Source organism: Triticum dicoccoides, unplaced genomic scaffold (assembly GCF_002162155.2).
Source record: "Triticum dicoccoides isolate Atlit2015 ecotype Zavitan unplaced genomic scaffold, WEW_v2.0 scaffold84750, whole genome shotgun sequence".
In the NCBI taxonomy this organism is placed as follows: domain Eukaryota; kingdom Viridiplantae; phylum Streptophyta; class Magnoliopsida; order Poales; family Poaceae; genus Triticum; species Triticum dicoccoides.
Window position 1 is genome coordinate 1 of NW_021304637.1, and position 20,576 is coordinate 20,576.

Sequence of the window (20,576 nt, forward strand, 5' to 3'; positions counted from 1 at the left end):
CTACTTACTCTCCCGCTCAATCACGGAGACGAGTTTTCCACGGTTTCCACCCCTCCCTCCATACCGCAGCAACACGAGTTTTTTCCACCCCTTTCAGAAAGCGCTCTTCGCGCCACAAAGCCGCCCCAAGACGCGCGAGCAATGAGCATCGAGCTTAAACATATCGCAAACGTCAAAAATAATATAACGGGATTAATATATATCGCGCACGTGCGATATGTTTGTCACAAGGCGCAAAAAATAATTATAAAAGGAATGCAACACGAGGACTTCCCAGGAGGTCACCCATCCTAGTACTACTCTCGCCCAAGCATGCTTAACTTCGGAGTTCTGATGGGATCCGGTGCTTTAGTGCTGGTATGATCGCATCCGACATGTTTCCCCGTCTTCGTCCCTTATGCTTGCCACTCCCAGGTCCGCTCCAAAGACGATTCTACATTCTCACTACCATTACAACCGTTCCCTAACAATGGATAATGTCATATACTACTTATTCTCCCGCTCAATCACGGAGACGAGTTTTCCACGGTTTCCACCCCTCCCTCCATACCGCAGCAACACGAGTTTTTTCCACCCCTTTCAGAAAGCGCTCTTCGCGCCACAAAGCCGCCCCAAGACGCGCGAGCAATGAGCATCGAGCTTAAACATATCGCAAACGTCAAAAATAATATAACGGGATTAATATATATCGCGCACGTGCGATATGTTTGTCACAAGGCGCAAAAAATAATTATAAAAGTGTCAGGACCCCGACTCGATGTCACATCGATCTAGCCGGTAACACCTCATATCACTTTGCGGCCTCACGCACGGTATCCCCACGGGTGTCGCCTTACCTTTGCCCGGGACCGTTTGCGCCTTTTGGCTCACGTATATGATAGTGTCGCTAGCATCCATATGATAAGGAGCCCGGGCTGACATGACTAGTCGTAAACCCAAAGTGGCACAGACTTACAGGGACAGGCATCCATGACCCAGCTTCGAACGTGTCGGTCATCAGCAAGTGGGTCCGGGCTGTAGCACTGGGCTAGCAGGACTCCGGTAAACCGGGCTGTAGCGGGCTAACAGGACTCCGGTACTCAAAGCGTGACATTTCCCCGAAGGGACAGACACAGGAACGAAGAAGGACACATGTCGGCCAGCCTAAGTGTTCCAGAGCAGTAGCAAGCTACCATGGCTCAGCGGTAACACTAGGAGACATTTCCCGGTAAGAGAGGCTACTAAAGATAAACAACTAGATAGTCAGATCCCGCACATACCAAGCATTTCAATCATACACACAATATGCTCGATATGTGCAAATACAACGAAGCATCACAACATGACTCTACGACACAAGTACTTTATTTAAGGCTCAGAGAGCCATACATAACATACACAAGGTACGGGTCACACGACCCAGCATTCAAGTCATACAGTCATACAAACCAGCAGCGGAAGTAACTTGTCTGAGTACAGAGAACTAGTAAAATAAAAGAGGCTTGGAAAGCCTAGCTATACTACGTGGTCCTTCACAAGCTCAGGGTCACCACCTGGGTCTTTAGCCTACTCGTTGATGTCACGTCTACATAGAACCCATCAGAAGGGGTTGCAGCGTCTTCTGTAAAAATGTAGATTATAGCAACATGAGTACAAAGGTACTCAGCAAGACTTACATCAGATCCTACATACATGCATATTATCAAGAAGGGTTGGTGGAGTTATTGCAGCAAGCCAGCTTTGACTCTTGGCTAGACTATCCTACGATACTTCAACTTGAAATGGTTTTGCGCACACGAGTCCACTACTCACCACTTCAATACACTACCGAGGATCCGCCTCCGTCTTACTACGGAAGAGCCATCCTCGGCACTCACACTTATCTTGAGGCTTTTAGCAGTTTCCATTTACTTGTCTATGAACTGTATAGGCAACCAAGTAGTCCTTTACCGCGGACGCGGCTATTCGAATAGATCATGTTAACCCTACAGGGGTGTACTTCTTCATACACGCTCTCACCACTTACCGTCGTTTACACTACATGTACTCGGCAACCTTCAAGCGGAAGCCCAACGTGGGTGTCGGCCACGACCTACCTAATCACCGAAGCCTCCAGTCCAGGTTTATCGCCTATTCAGGTTCCATCCGCAGGGAGTCCGGCCGAGGTTTCCCATACGGCCCCGAACGATGTGAACAGGGTTCCCGAGATACCTAACGGGTATTCGGTACACCCGGCCACGTACCTACCGCATCACAGCCCACCCCTACGGTCAGCGCTGTCCACGGCCTCCAGTAGACTACAAACACCAGAAACTACTTGCAACTCCTGGACGGAGAACTAGGGTGAATAAGAAGCCGAGAGGGACCATTGGTTTCGGGCCCAATGCATGGTAGTAGCTGATTCTTAAATCACACATACAGATCTCAGTGCTTAAGGTCGGCTTCAATGAAACAACCCACCATGTACTCCTACATGGCCTCTCATCGATACCTTTACCAAATCGTGTTCACCACACCACTCTCATTACTGACACCATCATTTCACTCTAGCCCATCACCCAGATGAACCAGACCTGACACGACTCTAAGCATAGCAGGCATAGCAAGGTAGGAACAACACATACATATGGCTCAATAAACTCCTACACATGCTAGTGGGTTTCATCTAGTTACTGTGGCAATGACAGGTCATGCAGAGGAAATGGGTTCAACTACCGTAGCACACAGCAGTTTGAAACGCGTTGTCTTAATGCAGTAAAAGAGAGCAGGAGCGAGAACATGGGATTGTATCGATATGATCAAATGGTTGGTTGCTTGCCTGATGGTTCGATGCACTGATACGGTTCTTCGTTAGGGTAATCACGGTACTCCTCGGAGGCAGAACCTGTCGCAAAGGACACCGATACACAACCATCACCAAACAATGTGCAACAATATGATCCATGCATGAAACATGGCAATATGGGTGTGTTGGGCTAATGCAACTAAAACCAGAAGGGTTTGGACAAATTTGAATCAAAGATTCAAATTTCAAACTCAAACATGGCCTTTTAAAGTGCTTTTCCTTGTTCTGCTTAAAACATCAATTTAACTTGTTTGATCATGCATGAAAATAGTACAGATGGATAGATTGGATTTTTCTGATCATTTTTCATATATAATTTGTCTAATTTGGAGTTACAGAATAAAAGTTATGAATTTTTGAAGTTTAAATAATATTCTGGAATTTCCTGATTAAATTTAAATCCAGAAATATAAATATTGCGCCAGCATGACGTCAGCATGACGTCAGTGGTCAACTGCGGCTGGCTGAGGTCAAACCTGACGTGTGGGGCCCACACGTCAGTGACAGGGGGGTTAAACAGGGTTAATTTAATCCTAATTAGTAATTAGTGGCGCTGGGGCCCACTGGTCAGTGTCAGGGGGGGTTGACTAACAGTGATTAGCACTAATCTGACCACCTGGCCGACGGGGCCCACGCGTCAGTGACTCTGGGGGGGTCCTGCCGTGGTCAAGGTGGGTCAAACCCACCGGCGACATGACGTCGGCGAGGCCCGAGACGGTGGCGCGATGCGGAAACGCGCTACGGGGCACGGGCGAGGCCGTGCTTGGGCTCGTTGGAGAGCCCTTGCTCCCGCGCGTCGAACGGTGGTGGTGGCCGTGCCTGTGGTGGCCGGTACCGACGACGGTGAGCTCGTGAGCGGCGGCCGGAGTTCGGGTGCGGTCGGGATCGGTGCTGCTGCTCGCAAGCGAGGGAGCTGAGGCGCTGGAGGGGCTCTACGGGTCGCGGCAAGCTCAACGGGTGCACGCCCGTGACCAAATGGTCGCCGGAGCTGCGTCGACGGCGAGCTCGGCGACGGCGGAGGTTCGGCCGTGGTGGGGAGGAGGCTACGGTGAGGGAACGAGGGGGAAAAGAGGGGGAAACGGTGGCGGAGCTCACCGCGGTTGCAGTGGGCATCGAAACGGGCTCGGGGACGCGCTGGAGACGGCGAATCGACGGCGATGGTGGTCGGAGCCCGAGGAGGAAGACGATGGCGTGGAGGCGATGCAGGGCTTCCGGAGACCCGTGGATCGGTGGGGAGGAAGAGGGGGTTGAGGCGGAGCTCCTGAGCTCAGCGGAGGGGCGAGGGGTGGCCGGAGACGGCTGCTATGGCGAACGGCGGCGATGGTGGTGTTCGGCCGTGAGAGAGAGAGCGAGGGAGAGGAGGGAGGAACCGAGGGAGAGTGAGAGAGAGCAGGGGGGAGGGCGTGGCGTCGTCCAGGGCATCGAGACGAGGAGGGGAGGGCAGGGGCAGGCGAGCAGGTGGCGTGGCGCGGTGGCGCGCGCGCGCGCCGGCCACACTCCCCTCTCTCTGTCGAGGACGAAGACGACAGAGGAGGGAGGCGGGCTGGGCCGCCTGCTGGCTGGGCCGGCCAGCTGGCTGGGCTGCACAGGGAGGAGCCCAGGTAAGCTCCTCCTTTTATTTATCTTTCTTTTTCTAATTTCTGACATTTGTTTTGATTTAAATAAAATATTAAATCATTTATTTACCTTATGCCAATTTTTGCAGGAGCTAGATATATTATTCCAGAGCTCCTTTATAAATGGCATAATATTTGGACATATATTAATATATATAACTAATATATTTCCAATGCAAATGTTTATGCATTAATTCCAAATGCCCAAAATAAATACCTATGAGCTCTTAAAATATTGGTTTGATTTTTATCTCTGTCCAATATTTTCAGAGAGCAACATGAGCATTTTCTTGGACCTTTTTGGAGAAATTTTTATTTGGATCATTTTCAAAAATGATTCTGAGGGTTTCACAAATCCCCATTTCAATTTAAATGGAAATTTAAACATGATGCACACAATCTGATGCATGACTAGCTAGGGTGTGACAACTCACCCCCACTCAAAAGAATCTCGTCCCGAGATTTAGGTTCCTCCGGGAAGAAGGCGGGATACTCAAGTCGAAGACGATCCTCCCTTTCCCAAGTTGCTTCATCCTCAGAATGGTGCGACCATTGAACTTTGAGAAACTTGATATTATGACGTCGGGTGGTACGTTCGGCCTGATCGAGAATACGAATGGGGTACTCTCGATATGTAAGATTATCTTGGAGATCAAGCGTTTCGTGGTCCACTCCACGGATAGGATCCGAGAAGCAACGCCTGAGTTGAGAAACGTGGAAGACATCGTGGACTCTGGAGAGGTGCGGAGGTAGTTCCAACTGGTAGGCAACTTCTCCTCGTTTGGCGAGGATACGAAAAGGTCCAATGTAACGAGGAGCCAATTTGCCTTTGATACCGAAACGATGGGTTCCCTTCAGAGGGGTGACCCGAAGATAAGCCTTCTCGTCAACCTCGAAAGTCATAGCCTTATGTTTTTGGTCATATTGACTCTTTTGACGAGATTGGGCTGTTTTCAACTTTTCACGAACGATGCGAACTTGTTCTTCTGCTTCCTGAATCATATCCGGGCCAAAGAATTGTCTTTCCCCGGTCTCTGACCAGTTAAGGGGTGTTCGACACCGTCGTCCATAGAGAACTTCAAAAGGGGCTTTACCCAAGCTAGATTGATAGCTGTTGTTGTAAGCGAATTCGGCAAAGGGAAGGCACTTCTCCCAATCCATTCCGAATGAGATAACAGATGCTCGAAGCATGTCTTCTAGAATCTGGTTGACGCGTTCCACTTGACCACTCGACTGAGGGTGGAAGGCGGTGCTAAAGGAGAGACGGGTTCCCATAGCATTTTGGAAACTTTCCCAAAATCGAGAGGTGAAAAGACTTCCTCGATCCGAGTTGATTTCCAAAGGAACACCATGGAGGGACACTATTCGGGAGATGTATAAGTCTGCCAGCTGGCTAGCGGTTATACTCTCACGAACAGGTAAGAAATGGGCTACTTTGGAAAGACGATCGACCACGACGAAAATAGCATTATTCCCTCTCTTGGTCCTGGGAAAACCGGTAATGAAATCCATACCAATTTTATCCCATTTCCATTCAGGAATAGCTAAGGGTTGAAGGGTGCCAGCAGGCCGTTGATGCTCTGCTTTTACACGACGACAGACGTCGCAATTAGCAATATACTGAGCAATTTCTCTCTTCATCCTAGTCCACCAGAACCTCTGGCGTAGGTCCTGATACATCTTAGTACTACCGGGATGAATGGTGAGAGGAGATTCATGAGCTTCCTTAAGGATCAAACGCCTCAGGTTTTGCACTTTGGGAACCACTAGTCGATTCCCGAAGTATACGACCCCTTGATCATTAATGGAGAAGCAATTCGCAATTCCTTTCTGAATGTTTCTCTTGATGCGGGAAATTCCCGGATCTACCTTCTGTGCTTTGATAATCTGATCCGTAAGGGTAGGTTTTGCCACCAAGGTGGAAAGAAAACCTTGAGGTACAATGTGAAGGTTAAGCTTCCGAAATTCCTCATGGAGAAGCGGTTGACTTTGTTGTATCATCAGGTTGTTACAATAAGATTTACGACTTAGCGCATCAGCCATGACGTTGGCTTTGCCTGGGGTGTAGGTTATTCCTAAGTCGGAGTCTGTGATCAATTCAACCCAACGTCTTTGCCTGAGATTCAGATCCGGTTGGGTGAAAATGTACTTCAGACTTTGGTGATCAGTGAATATTTCGCAACGATTACCGAGGAGGTAATGTCGCCAGGTCTTAAGTGCATAGACTACGGCTGCAAGCTCTAGATCATGAGTAGGATAATTTTCCTCATGTGGGTGCAATTGCCGTGAAGCGTAGGCAATTACGTGTCGATCTTGCATGAGAATGCAACCTAGTCCTTGTCGCGAGGCGTCGCAGTAGATAACAAAGTCCTTGGAGAAGTCTGGCGGTACCAGTACGGGAGCAGAAGTCAGGCGTCTTTTCAGTTCCTGAAAACTGTGCTCACATTGTGGAGTCCACTCGAACTTCTTATCTTTCTTGAGGAGTTCGGTTAGAGGTTTAGCAACTTTGGAGAAGTTCTCGACGAAGCGACGACAATAACTCGCTAAGCCCAGAAAACTCCGAACTTGCTTGACCGATTCAGGTGGAGTCCAATTAAGGATGGCTTGAACTCGCTCAGGGTTAACAGCAATACCTTTACCAGATATTACATGACCCAGATAGGTCACTTCTGACAACCAGAATTCACATTTAGAAAATTTGGCATAAAGGCGATGCTCTCGAAGTTTCTTCAACACTAGCCTTAGATGTTCGGCATGTTCTTCCTCGTTCTTGGAGTAGATGAGTATATCATCGAGATAAACTACGACGAATTTATCCAAATACTCCATGAAGATTGAGTTCATTAACCGAGAGAAGGTGGCTGGAGCGTTGGTTAAACCGAAGGACATGACGGTGTACTCGTATTGGCCATAACGAGTAACAAAGGCCGTTTTAGGAATGTCCCCGTTTCTGATTTTGATTTGATGGTAGCCCAACCTCAAATCCATCTTGGAGAAGACTAAGGATCCAGCGAGCTGATCGTACAGGTCGTTGATCCTGGGAAGCGGATATTTGTTCTTGATTGTGACCAAATTGACAGGTCGGTAATCTACAACCATCCGGTCCGTACCATCCTTCTTCTTGACGAATAGGACGGGGCAAGCCCACGGAGATGAGCTAGGTCGGATGAAACCCTTTTTCAAGGACTCATCGAGTTGTTTCTTAAGCTCGGCTAGTTCTATGGGTGCCATCTTATAAGGTCTTCTAGCAATCGGAACGGTTCCTGGGATGAGGTCTATTACGAACTCGACATCCCTGTCAGGTGGAACACCCGGCAATTCCTCTGGGAAGACATCCGGGAAGTCACGGACTACCGGAATGTCCTCAAGGTCTGGCAAAGGGCTGGCGTTAAGAGAATATAACTGTCGCTTGGCTAATCGGGTCAAGACATTGACTATCTTCCCCGAAGGATGGGTGAGTTGAACAGTCCTAGAGAAGCAATCAATTTTGGCTTGATGAGCTGACATCCAGTCCATACCCAGAATGATATTAATATCTGAAGATTTAAGGGCTATCAAAGATGCAAGAAAAACAAGTCTGTCGACTTGGATTTCATTTCCATAACTTACCCTAGAGGTCTGCCATCTAGAACCAGGAGTAGAAATTTCCATAGTGGATGGCATGTCACAGAATGCAACGTTATGCAAATGAGCATAATTTTCGGATATAAAAGAATGAGAGGCTCCTGTATCGAAAAGAACAGATGCCGGGTGGCAATTAACAAGAAGCGTACCGAGAACGACGTTGGGATCCTCTTGAGCTTCTTCGGCAGAGATACAGTTGACATGGCCACGTGAAGCGGTGACCGGCTTGGCGTGGAATACTTTTCCTGTCGGCTTGCCACGGCCAACAGCTTTAGCAGACTGGTTGGGGTTGGTCTGGGGACACTCACGCATATAGTGGCCAGATTCCCCACACTTGAAACAACTCACGGAACTGGTACGTGGAGGAGCATTGTTAGTTGGACCCCCATAGGGCTTGGCCGGTGCAGTCTGTTGAACAGGGCGAGGCGCCTGGAAAGATGGCCTCGGTGTGAACCTGGGTGGCAGGGCGGTGTTGGGTACCCACACGCGGCGTTTCTGAGGACTAGCACCGGATGAGGAACCCATATCACGACCATGCTTGCGTGTTGCGTCATAGTCAGTCTGACCAGTTTTAGCACTGATGGCTTTGTTGACAAGTTTCTGAAAAGATGTGCACTCATGCAGACGGAGGTCACGGCGAAGCTCAGGACTAAGGCCCTTACGGAACCTTGCTTGCTTCTTGGCGTCAGTAGAAACTTCCTCGGTTGCATATCGTGCGAGGTTACCAAACTCCCTGCTGTAAACATCCACAGAAAGTCGGCCTTGGGTGAAACTGCAAAATTCCTCACGTTTACGGTCCATGAGACCCTCCGGAATGTGATGTTCACGGAAAGCGTCGCTGAATTCAGCCCAAGTAGTGACATGGCCTGCTGGGCGCATAGCTCCATAATTCTCCCACCATAGACTGGCGGGGCCTTCAAGATGATATGCAGCAAAGGTGACCTTGTCAGCCTCCGCTACCAGCGCGGAACGCAGTTTGTGAGAGATACTGCGAAGCCAGTCATCAGCGTCGAGAGGCTCGACGGAGTGGTGGAACGTGGGTGGATGCAATTTGATAAAATCACTGAGTGACACCACGTTAGTCCTCTGATGGTGTGCTGTGTTCTGTTCAATACGCTCCAACAAATGGTTGGTCTCCCGCTTGTTTCTCTCAGCTTCCATCATAACCTCGGCTAGTGAAGGAGGATGAGGCACATTTGCATCCCTGACTTCACTGCCTTCGGCCTGCTCTTGAGAAGCAGGGTTAGCGCGCGTGTTGACCATCCTAGGTAAACAAGATAATGATTTAGTCAGGATGATAAAATTCCAACATAGGATACAAAATGTAAGGAATAACTCGGAATGCAAGATGATCATTCGTATGACATGGTAAAAACAGAAACTGCTTCTTTTATTCCATCGTCATACACACCATACAGGGTTTAGTACAAGACCAAACAAAGTACTATTATGGTGAGAAAAGGATTACATCTCATCGGAGGCATCCCAAGCTCCTATACATTATTTTTCTACACCTCCGGAAGAGTACAAACTAGGTCATATCCCACGAGTCACGCATGACGATAGACGACACAGCTAGTGCGAACTAGTGATACTACCACTAACTCAGACCGATCCGTAGTAGTCCTCGTAGAAGTCACCTCCATAGCCTGGAAGCTCAACATGATCATCCGGAAACAGACGATCTCGCGGAGCTTGTGGACCATAGGGGCTAGGATGAGGTCTTGGACCAACAGACGGTGGCCTGCGGGGACCGCGAGGTGGGGTGATGCCTCCTACATCACGCCAACCCATCACGTCTGGCAGAGCAGATCTCACAGGATAGAGATCGCGCATATCCGAATATCCAGCTTGCACCGCCGGTGCAAACCGAGTCAAAGTGTCCCAGTGGTCGGCACGGGTATTGAAGAGCTCTAACCTCAAGGCCCGATTTTCACGGTCCTTATCCTCGAGCATCTCAGCAGTAGTGCGAGTCCGTGAATCCTCCTGGGTGGGGTCAGCATAGATAGCCTGGAGATACCCTTGTGCTCCCGGAAGTGATCCTGGCATATACCGGAAATCAGAGTCCCGAAATAGACCAGATCTGACCCGCATGATGGTCATCATAGAGTAGGCGGCATCCTGCACAGCCATCTCAATAGTAACCCCGAGTCCATAGGAGCAGTGAAGGGGCTCGGTGGATCCAGGATAAGATGGAAATATCCTGACAGTGCAGAGATACTGGCTTTGATTAAAATCCCGAAATTGCTCTTCGACCGTGTACTCAGGATACCAGCGGTATCCAGCCTCAGTCATTACCCTGACCAACTTGGCAGTATGGCCGGGTACATCTAGGCATCGAGTCAGGCGAACCACTTGATTGAGGTCGCGAGTGGCCATCTGAAAGCACAATCATAATGCAAAGGCATTAGAATTTCTAGCAAAATTTCGGCAGCATAACAGCTGTAAATGCTCAAGAAGGATTTTGAGACATTTGACAAAGGATTGCATGCACACTCAACATCATCATATCAAAGTTCTGAGACCATCCTAGCAACATAATATGGTAGAAGAACTGAACTAGGCTTGTGTCCATCATACCTATAAGGTACTACTGATTAGTAACACGTGATCCTGATAGAGAGAATAGGTCCTAATTCCTTAACCCTCGGTGGAAGAATGGACTGACTCAGATCAGAATGTCATAAGATAAAGGAGTAAAAAGAGCCTTACGTTCCAACCCACAAACAATTCCCCTACATATAACTAAAGAATTTCTAGACTCAACATCGACCAGTTTGGCTTGGAGAACCTACAGGCAGTCCGGCTCTGATGCCAACGCTGTCAGGACCCCGACTCGATGTCACATCGATCTAGCCGGTAACACCTCATATCACTTTGCGGCCTCACGCACGGTATCCCCACGGGTGTCGCCTTACCTTTGCCCGGGACCGTTTGCGCCTTTTGGCTCACGTATATGATAGTGTCGCTAGCATCCATATGATAAGGAGCCCGGGCTGACATGACTAGTCGTAAACCCAAAGTGGCACAGACTTACAGGGACAGGCATCCATGACCCAGCTTCGAACGTGTCGGTCATCAGCAAGTGGGTCCGGGCTGTAGCACTGGGCTAGCAGGACTCTGGTAAACCGGGCTGTAGCGGGCTAACAGGACTCCGGTACTCAAAGCGTGACATTTCCCCGAAGGGACAGACACACGAACGAAGAAGGACACATGTCGGCCAGCCTAAGTGTTCCAGAGCAGTAGCAAGCTACCATGGCTCAGCGGTAACACTAGGAGACATTTCCCGGTAAGAGAGGCTACTAAAGATAAACAACTAGATAGTCAGATCCCACACATACCAAGCATTTCAATCATACACACAATATGCTCGATATGTGCAAATACAACGAAGCATCACAACATGACTCTACGACACAAGTACTTTATTTAAGGCTCAGAGAGCCATACATAACATACACAAGGTACGGGTCACACGACCCAGCATTCAAGTCATACAGTCATACAAACCAGCAGCGGAAGTAACTTGTCTGAGTACAGACAACTAGTAAAATAAAAGAGGCTTGGAAAGCCTAGCTATACTACGTGGTCCTTCACAAGCTCAGGGTCACCACCTGGGTCTTTAGCCTACTCGTTGATGTCAACGTCTACATAGAACCCATCAGAAGGGGTTGCAGCGTCTTCTGTAAAAATGTAGATTATAGCAACATGAGTACAAAGGTACTCAGCAAGACTTACATCAGATCCTACATACATGCATATTATCAAGAAGGGTTGGTGGAGTTATTGCAGCAAGCCAGCTTTGACTCTTGGCTAGACTATCCTACGATACTTCAACTTGAAATGGTTTTGCGCACACGAGTCCACTACTCACCACTTCAATACACTACCGAGGATCCGCCTCCGTCTTCCTACGGAAGAGCCATCCTCGGCACTCACACTTATCTTGAGGCTTTTAGCAGTTTCTATTTACTTGTCTATGAACTGTATAGGCAACCAAGTAGTCCTTTACCGCGGACGCGGCTATTCGAATAGATCATGTTAACCCTGCAGGGGTGTACTTCTTCATACACGCTCTCACCACTTACCGTCGTTTACACGACATGTACTCGGCAACCTTCAAGCGGAAGCCCAACGTGGGTGTCGGCCACGACCTACCTAATCACCGAAGCCTCCAGTCCAGGTTTATCGCCTATTCAGGTTCCATCCGCAGGGAGTCCGGCCGAGGTTTCCCATACGGCCCCGAACGATGTGAACAGGGTTCCCGAGATACCTAACGGGTATTCGGTACACCCGGCCACGTACCTACCGCATCACAGCCCACCCCTATGGTCAGCGCTGTCCACGGCCTCCAGTAGACTACAAACACCAGAAACTACTTGCAACTCCTGGACGGAGAACTAGGGTGAATAAGAAGCTGAGAGGGTCCATTGGTTTCGGGCCCAATGCATGGTAGTAGCTGATTCTTAAATCACACATACAGATCTCAGTGCTTAAGGTCGGCTTCAATGAAACAACCCACCATGTACTCCTACATGGCCTCTCATCGATACCTTTACCAAATCGTGTTCACCACACCACTCTCATTACCGACACAATCATTTCACTCTAGCCCATCACCCAGATGAACCAGACCTGACACGACTCTAAGCATAGCAGGCATAGCAAGGTAGGAACAACACATATATATGGCTCAATCAACTCCTACACATGCTAGTGGGTTTCATCTAGTTACTGTGGCAATGAAAGGTCATGCAGAGGAAATGGGTTCAACTACCGTAGCACACAGCAGTTTGAAACGCGTTGTCTTAATGCAGTAAAAGAGAGCAGGAGCGAGAACATGGGATTGTATCGATATGATCAAATGGTTGGTTGCTTGCCTGATGGTTCGATGCACTGATACGGTTCTTCGTTAGGGTAATCACGGTACTCCTCGGAGGCAGAACCTGTCGCAAAGGACACCGATACACAACCATCACCAAACAATGTGCAACAATATGATGCATGCATGAAACATGGCAATATGGGTGTGTTGGGCTAATGCAACTAAAACCAGAAGGGTTTGGACAAATTTGAATCAAAGATTCAAATTTCAAACTCAAACATGGCCTTTTAAAGTGCTTTTCCTTATTCTGCTTAAAACATCAATTTAACTTGTTTGATCATGCATGAAAATAGTACAGATGGATAGATTGGATTTTTCTGATCATTTTTCATATATAATTTGTCTAATTTGGAGTTACAGAATAAAAGTTATGAATTTTTGAAGTTTAAATAATATTCTGGAATTTCCTGATTAAATTTAAATCCAGAAATATAAATATTGCGCCAGCATGACGTCAGCATGATGTCAGTGGTCAACTGCGGCTGGCTGAGGTCAAACCTGACGTGTGGGGCCCACACGTCAGTGACAGGGGGGTTAAACATGGTTAATTTAATCCTAATTAGTAATTAGTGGCGCTGGGGCCCACTGGTCAGTGTCAGGGGGGGTTGACTAACAGTGATTAGCACTAATCTGACCACCTGGCCGACGGGGCCCACGCGTCAGTGACTCTGGGGGGGTCCTGCCGTGGTCAAGGTGGGTCAAACCCACCGGCGACATGACGCCGGCGAGGCCCGAGACGGTGGCGCGATGCGGAAACGCGCCACGGGGCACGGGCGAGGCCGTGCTTGGGCTCGTTGGAGAGCCCTTGCTCCCGCACGTCGAACGGTGGTGGTGGCCGTGCCTGTGGTGGCCGGTACCGACGACGGCGAGCTCGTGAGCGGCGGCCGGAGTTCGGGTGCGGTCGGGATCGGTGCTGCTGCTCGCAAGCGAGGGAGCTGAGGCGCTGGATGTCACATCCCTAGTCTGGTATGACTTAGACTAGCTAGCCATTTGTGCATCATATTTAATTTCATTTAAATTTGAAATGAGGATTGGTGGAACCCTCAGAATCATTTTTGAAAATGACCCAAATAAATTTTTTTCCAAAAGGGTCCAAGAAAATGCTCATGATGCCCTCTAAAAATATTGGACAGAGGTAAAAATCAAAACAATATTTTTAGGAGCTCATGGATATTTATTTTGGCCATTTGGATCAATTCGATAAATAATTGCATTGGAAATATATTTCTATATATATGAAATATGGTCCAAAAATTATGCCAATTATAAAAGAGCTCTGGAATAATATATCTAGCTCCTGCAAAAAATGGCATAAGGAAATTAAATGATTTAATATATTTATTAAATCAAAACAAATGTCAGAAAAATTAGAAAACAAAAATAAAAAAAAGGGGAGAGAGAATTACCTGGGCCTCCCCTCCCCTGCGCAGCCCAGCAGCAGCAGGCCGGCCCAGCCAGGAGGCGGCCCAGCCCACCTGGCCCCCCCTCCTCTGTCGTCTTCCTTCCCGACAGGGGAACGGAGTGTGGCCGGCGCGCGCGCGCGCCACCGCGCCACGCCTCCTCCCTCCCTGCCTGCCTGTCCTCCCCTCGCCGCTCTGGATGGACCGCACGTCGCCACGCAGCCGCCCCGGTCTTTTTCCCCTCCCTCTCGCTCTCCCTCCTCCCTGGTTCTCTCTTCCCCGAGCGCACCCGAGCGCAGCCGCCGCCATCGCTCGCTGTTGCCATAGCCACCGCCTCCCCCTCGCCTCCCCGTCGTCCCCAGGAGCTCCGCCTCGTCGCCAGCTACCTCCTCGCCGAGCCACGCAAGCCGGAGTGCCCCGTGGAGCCGTCGCCGTCGCCAAATTCGACTCCGGCCGCCGTGGATCCTCGCCGGCGATTCGGGAGCTACCGGGCATCCCCGACCTCGCCCTCGCGCTCGCTGGTTCCGCGGTGAGCCCCCGCACCGAACCCCCTCCTCCCCGTGTCCGTTTGCGCCGTCTAGGCCTTAGGTCCGCCATGGCCGAAGCTCGCCTCCGCTCGAGCTTGTCGCCGGCGTTGCTCCGGCGACCTTTTGGCCACGCCAGTGCACCTAGCACTCTCGCCGCACCTCGTAGTGCCCCGCTAGCGCTTTAGTTCGCGCGTTTGCACGCTGCAGCCGCGTCCCCGAACACAGCCGAGCTCCGGCCGCCGCCGCAAGCTTGCTCCGGCGAGCTCTGGCGCCCCCGCAGCCCCCCAACCAGCTCCCCTGGTTGCGGACGAAGACGGGCTATGCCCCGGTGGTCTTCGCGCGATCAAACGCCGTCTGTAACGCAAGTCCGGCGAGTCGCCACCGCGCTAATGGTCGCCGCCGGCCAGAACTCCGGCGGGCTGACGTGGCTTAGCTAATTAGTCACTAATCCCCCACCTACTGACGCTGACCAGTGGGCCCAGGGTTTAGTCAAAGCTAGTCAGCCCGGGTTTGACTCGGGGTTAACCCCAGTGTCACTGACGTGTGGGACCCACACGTCAGGTTTGACCCTGGACAGCCGTGTTGACCCGCTGACGTCGTGCTGACGTCATGCTGGCGCAGTATATAAATTCTGGATTTAATTAAATCAGGAAAATTCTAGAAATTGATTTAAACTTCAAAAATTCATAACAATTCAACCGTAGCTCAGATTTAAATAATTTATATATGAAAAATTATCAGAAAAATGCAATCTTTCCATCTGTACTAGTTTCATGCATGAAAAACCAACTTATACATGCTGAATATGGGAAAACACATTAGGGCATATATAAGAGACTTAATTTAGAAATGCATTTGAACCTTTGGTTCAAAAGGACTTCAAACCAAATGTTTACTAGATGCATTAGCTCAAACAGCATCACATCTACATGCCATGTTCATGCATCATATTGTTGCATATGATTGTGTATTGATTGCCGGCACCGTTCCTTCTCGATAGGTCCTGCTCCGGAGACGTTCCAGAGTACCTGTCTGTGAAGCAGTGCCTCCCTTGTTGATTTACCAGGCAAGCAAACCCCCTTGTTCATTTCGATAAAACCCTACTCTCTCGCTCCTGCTCTCAGTTATTGCATTAGGACAACAACGATTCATCTGCTACTTTGTGCTGCGGTAGTTGAACCCCTTCCTCTGCATGACCTGTCATTGCCACAGTAAATAATTGAAACCCAGTAGCATGTGTAGGAGTTGATTGAAGCCACTGATGTGTTCCTACCATGCTATGCCTGCTATTGCTTAGAGTTGTGTCAGGTCTGATTCATTGGGAATGAATTGGAGTGTTACGATATGTTCTGATGCTGAGAGTGAAGTGTGTGAACACGATTTGGTAAAGGTAGCGGTGAGAGGCCATGTAGGAGTACATGGTGGGTTGTCTCACTGGAACCGTCCTTAAGCCCTGAGTTCTGTGTATGTTGTCCAATGACTCGATACTACCACACATTGGGCTCCGGGCGCTCCAAGCCCTCTCGACTTATTAACCAACTTGATCTCTGTCCAGGAGTCGCAACTAGTTTTTGGTGTTTGTAGGTAGTGCTATTTTTCTACCAAGTGGCACCCGGCAGGGTGGGCTTGGGACAGACTAGGCACACGTGGCCCGGTGTACCGAGTGGCACCCGGTTGGTGGGCTCGGGAACCCTGTACACATCGTTTGGGGCCGTAAGCGACACCCCGGCCGGATCTCCTTGCGGATGGAACCCGAATAGGCGATAAACCTGGACTAGAGTCTTGTGTGGTTAGTCAGGTCGTGGCCGACACCCTCGCCAGGCTTCCGCTTGAAGGTTGCCGAGATACATGACGTGTACATGGCGGTAAGTGGCGAGAGCGTGTGTGAAGAAGTACACCCCTGCAGGGTTAACATGATCTATTCGAATAGCCGGGTCCGCGGTTATGGACTTCTTGGATGCTTACATGGTACATAGACAACTTGAAGTGGATACTCTAAAATGCTCAAGACAAGTGTGAGTGCTATGGATGGCCTTCTCGTAGGGAGACGGGGATGAATCCATAGTAGTGTATTGTGTGGTGATTAGTGGACTCGTGTTCGTTGTTTCACCTCCAGAGTTTCTGGTAGTCGTAGAACAGGATAGCCACAGAGTCAAAGCTGGCTTGCTGCAACTAAACCCCACGTTACCCTCTTGATACAAGTGCATGTATGATAGGATCTGATGTAAGTCTTGCTGAGTACCTTTGTACTCATGTTGCTTTGTTTATGTTTTTGCAGCTGAGACTTCGGTCTTACTAGTGTTCCCATGGACTTCGACTAGTAGCTAGTACCTCAGCTACGATCTTGATCGGATGTTGTAGATAGTCAGGCTCTTCAGCCTTTTTCTTTTGTAGATGTCTGTACCCAGACATGTAATGCTTCCGCTTGTTGCTTGTATGCTCTGTATGATGGGTCTTGTGACCCCTGTTTGCAATATATGCTAGGACGGCTCTTCTGAGCCTTTATCTATATGAGTTGATGAGTTATGCTGTGATGCCATGTTGTACAGCACATACTTGCATGTTATGCGTACGTGTAATGTGTATTGCTATGTGTGGGATCTGACTATCTAGTTGTTTATTCTTAGTAGCCTCTCTTACCGGGAAATGTCTCCTAGTGCTTCCACTGAGCCCTGGTAGCTTGCTACTGCTCCGGAACACTTAGGCAGGCCGGCATGTGTCCTTCTTCGATCCTGTGTCTGTCCCTTCGGGGAAATGTCACGCGTTGAATACCGGAGTCCTGTTAGCCCAGTGCTACAGCCTGGATTCACTCGCTGATGACCGACACGTTCGATGCTGGGTCATGGATGCCTGTCCCTGTAAGTTAGTGCCACTTTGGGTTTACGACTAGCCATGTCAGCCCGGGCTCTTTATCATATGGATGCTAGCGACACCATCATATACGTGTGCCAAAATGCGCAAACGGTCCCGGGCAAAGGTAAGGCGACACCGTGGGGATACCATGCGTGAGGCCGCGAAGCGATATGAGGTGTTACATGCTAGATCGATGTGGCATCGAGTCGGGGTCCTGACAGCTTTGGTATCAGAGCTTGACTGCCTGTAGGATTACCAAGCCAAACTGGTCGAAGTTGAGTCTAGAAATTCTTTAGTTATATAAGGGAATTGATTGTGGGATGGAACGTAAGGCTCGTTTTACTCCTTTACCTCATGGCCTTCTGATCTGAGTGATCCTATCTTTCCGACGGGGTTAAGGAACTAGGCTTCTCCCCCGTCTATCAGGATCACGTGTTACTACTCTGTAGTCCCATAGGATTGGTTGATCAGAGTCATACCCCAGTTTTGAGTATTTCCAGTGTAGTCTGTTTAGTATGATCTCAGAACCTTGAGTAATGCTGATGAGTATGTTACCACCCCATGTTTAGTAGGATGTCTCATTCTGAGCATTTTACTGCCGTTATGCTGCCGGATTTTCCCTAGGGGTTCGAGTGATACTAATTCCTTGTCCTACATTCTACAGTCCATAGTTGTTGCTGATTCCGTCCTTGATTCGTTTCTCAGGATGTCATCAGCCAAACGAAGTTCCGTTGCTCGTAACCAGAACCACGGAGATGGTAGGGATGAGGATCCTCCTGACCAGCCTTCATTGACAGAGTTCATGCTAGAGATGGAGAGGAACAAGCGTGAGTCCAACCACTTGTTGGCACGTATCGAGGAGAACACCGCACATCAGTTCAAAGGGTCTGCTACCATTCATGATTTCATTCGCTTGCACCCACCTACCTTTCATCATTCCATCGAGCCACTCGATGCAGATGACTGGCTCCGTAGCATCACCCATAAGCTGCGTTCCGTGAGCGTAGCTGAAGATGACAAGGTCACTTATGCCACATACCACCTGGAAGGTCCTGCTAGTCTTTGGTGGCAGAACTACGAGGCTATGCTTCCAGCTGGCCAGATTCCTACCTGGAAGGATTTCACTGAGGCTTTTCGCGAGCATCACATTCCCCAAGCCCTCATTGATCGCAAGAGAGAAGAGTTCTGTAGTTTCACCCAGAGTAAGATGGCTGTTGATGCTTATAGCAGAGAGTTCGAGAACCTTGCCCGTTATGCCACAGAAGAAGTGTCCATGGATGCTAAGAAGCAGGCTAGGTTCCGGAAGGGTCTCAACCCTAAGTTGCGTCGTGATCTTCACCTGCATCATTGCGATACATTCCAAGCTCTTGTGAACAAAGCCATCAATGCAGAGACAGCTCAGCTCACTTACGAGGAGTCTCGTAAGCACACCCGTGATTTGGGATCTTCCTCTGGTTCTAGTTCCCAGAAACGCCGGATTTGGGTTCCAAACTCCGCTCTTCCTTCCGGTTATACACCGAGGTCATCCTATGTGGTGCCTTCCCCAGCTCAGTCATATGTTCCACCCAGGCCTACTGGTAGACCGCTTGTCAGTGCGGGTCCCCGTCCAACCTCAGGGACTTGCTTCACATGCGGGAAGCCAGGACACTATGCACGTGACTGCTCTCAGACTAGTTATGCTCCACCCCAGCCCGAGAAGACTGTTGGCTGTGTTAAGCCATCACGCAAGATGATCAGTGTCAAGTCAGTTTCCACTGAACGTGGACGTGTGCATCACGTCTCAGCTAAAGACGCTCATGATGATCCAGATGTCGTTCTTGGTACACTCCTTGTCAATTGTCACCCAGCATCAGTTCTATTCGATACTGGAGCATCTCACTCCTTCATTTCTGAAGGCTATGCTCGTTTGCACGACATGTCTTTTTGCGATATGCCAACTCCGCTTGAAATCCAAACCCCAGGGTCTAGATGGCAGACCACCAGAATCAGCCATGGTAACGAAATCCTTGTTGATAGAATTGTATTCCTTGCATCACTTGTAGCCCTCAAGTCCTCAGATATTAACATCATCTTGGGTATGGACTGGATGACAGCTCATCATGCCAAGATTGATTGTTACACAAGATCTGTTCAGCTTACACACCCGTCTGGCAAGATAGTCACCGTCTCCACTAGAGTTGCAGAGCGTCAGCTCTATTCTCTTAATGCCAGCCCTCTTCCAGACCTTGAAGATATCCCGGTAGTCCGTGACTTTCCGGATGTCTTTCCAGAGGAACTGCCAGGTGTTCCACCTGACAGAGAAGTAGAGTTTGTCATAGATCTTATCCCAGGAACAGCTCCAATCTCCCGGAGACCTTACAAGATGGCACCCTTAGAACTAGCCGAGCTTAAGAAACAACTCGATGAGTCCTTGCAAAAGGGTTTCATCCGTCCTAGTTCTTCTCCTTGGGCTTGCCCCGTCCTTTTCGTCAAGAAGAAGGATGGTACGGACCGGATGGTTGTAGATTATCGTCCCGTTAATTTGGTCACGATAAAGAACAAGTATCCGCTCCCCAGGATCAACGACCTGTATGATCAGCTCGCTGGATCCTCAGTCTTCTCCAAGATGGATTTAAGGTTAGGATACCACCAAATCAAAATCAGAAACGGGGACATTCCCAAGACAGCTTTTGTCACTCGCTATGGCCAGTACGAGTACACCGTCATGTCCTTCGGCCTAACCAACGCCCCAGCCACATTCTCCCGCTTGATGAACTCGATCTTCATGGAGTACTTAGATAAGTTCGTCGTGGTTTACCTCGATGATATTCTTATTTACTCGAAGAACGAGGAAGAGCATGCCGAACA

At 49.3% G+C, this 20,576-nt stretch overlaps 1 non-coding gene across 1 annotated transcript; it reads right to left on the reverse strand.

Moving 5' to 3' along the window:
• Positions 1 to 252: 252 nt before the first annotated feature.
• Positions 253 to 371, reverse strand: LOC119348092. The gene has a single exon (XR_005168729.1). It is a non-coding gene; the product is annotated as a 5S ribosomal RNA (ribosomal RNA).
• Between the last annotated feature and the right edge of the window lie 20,205 nt (positions 372 to 20,576).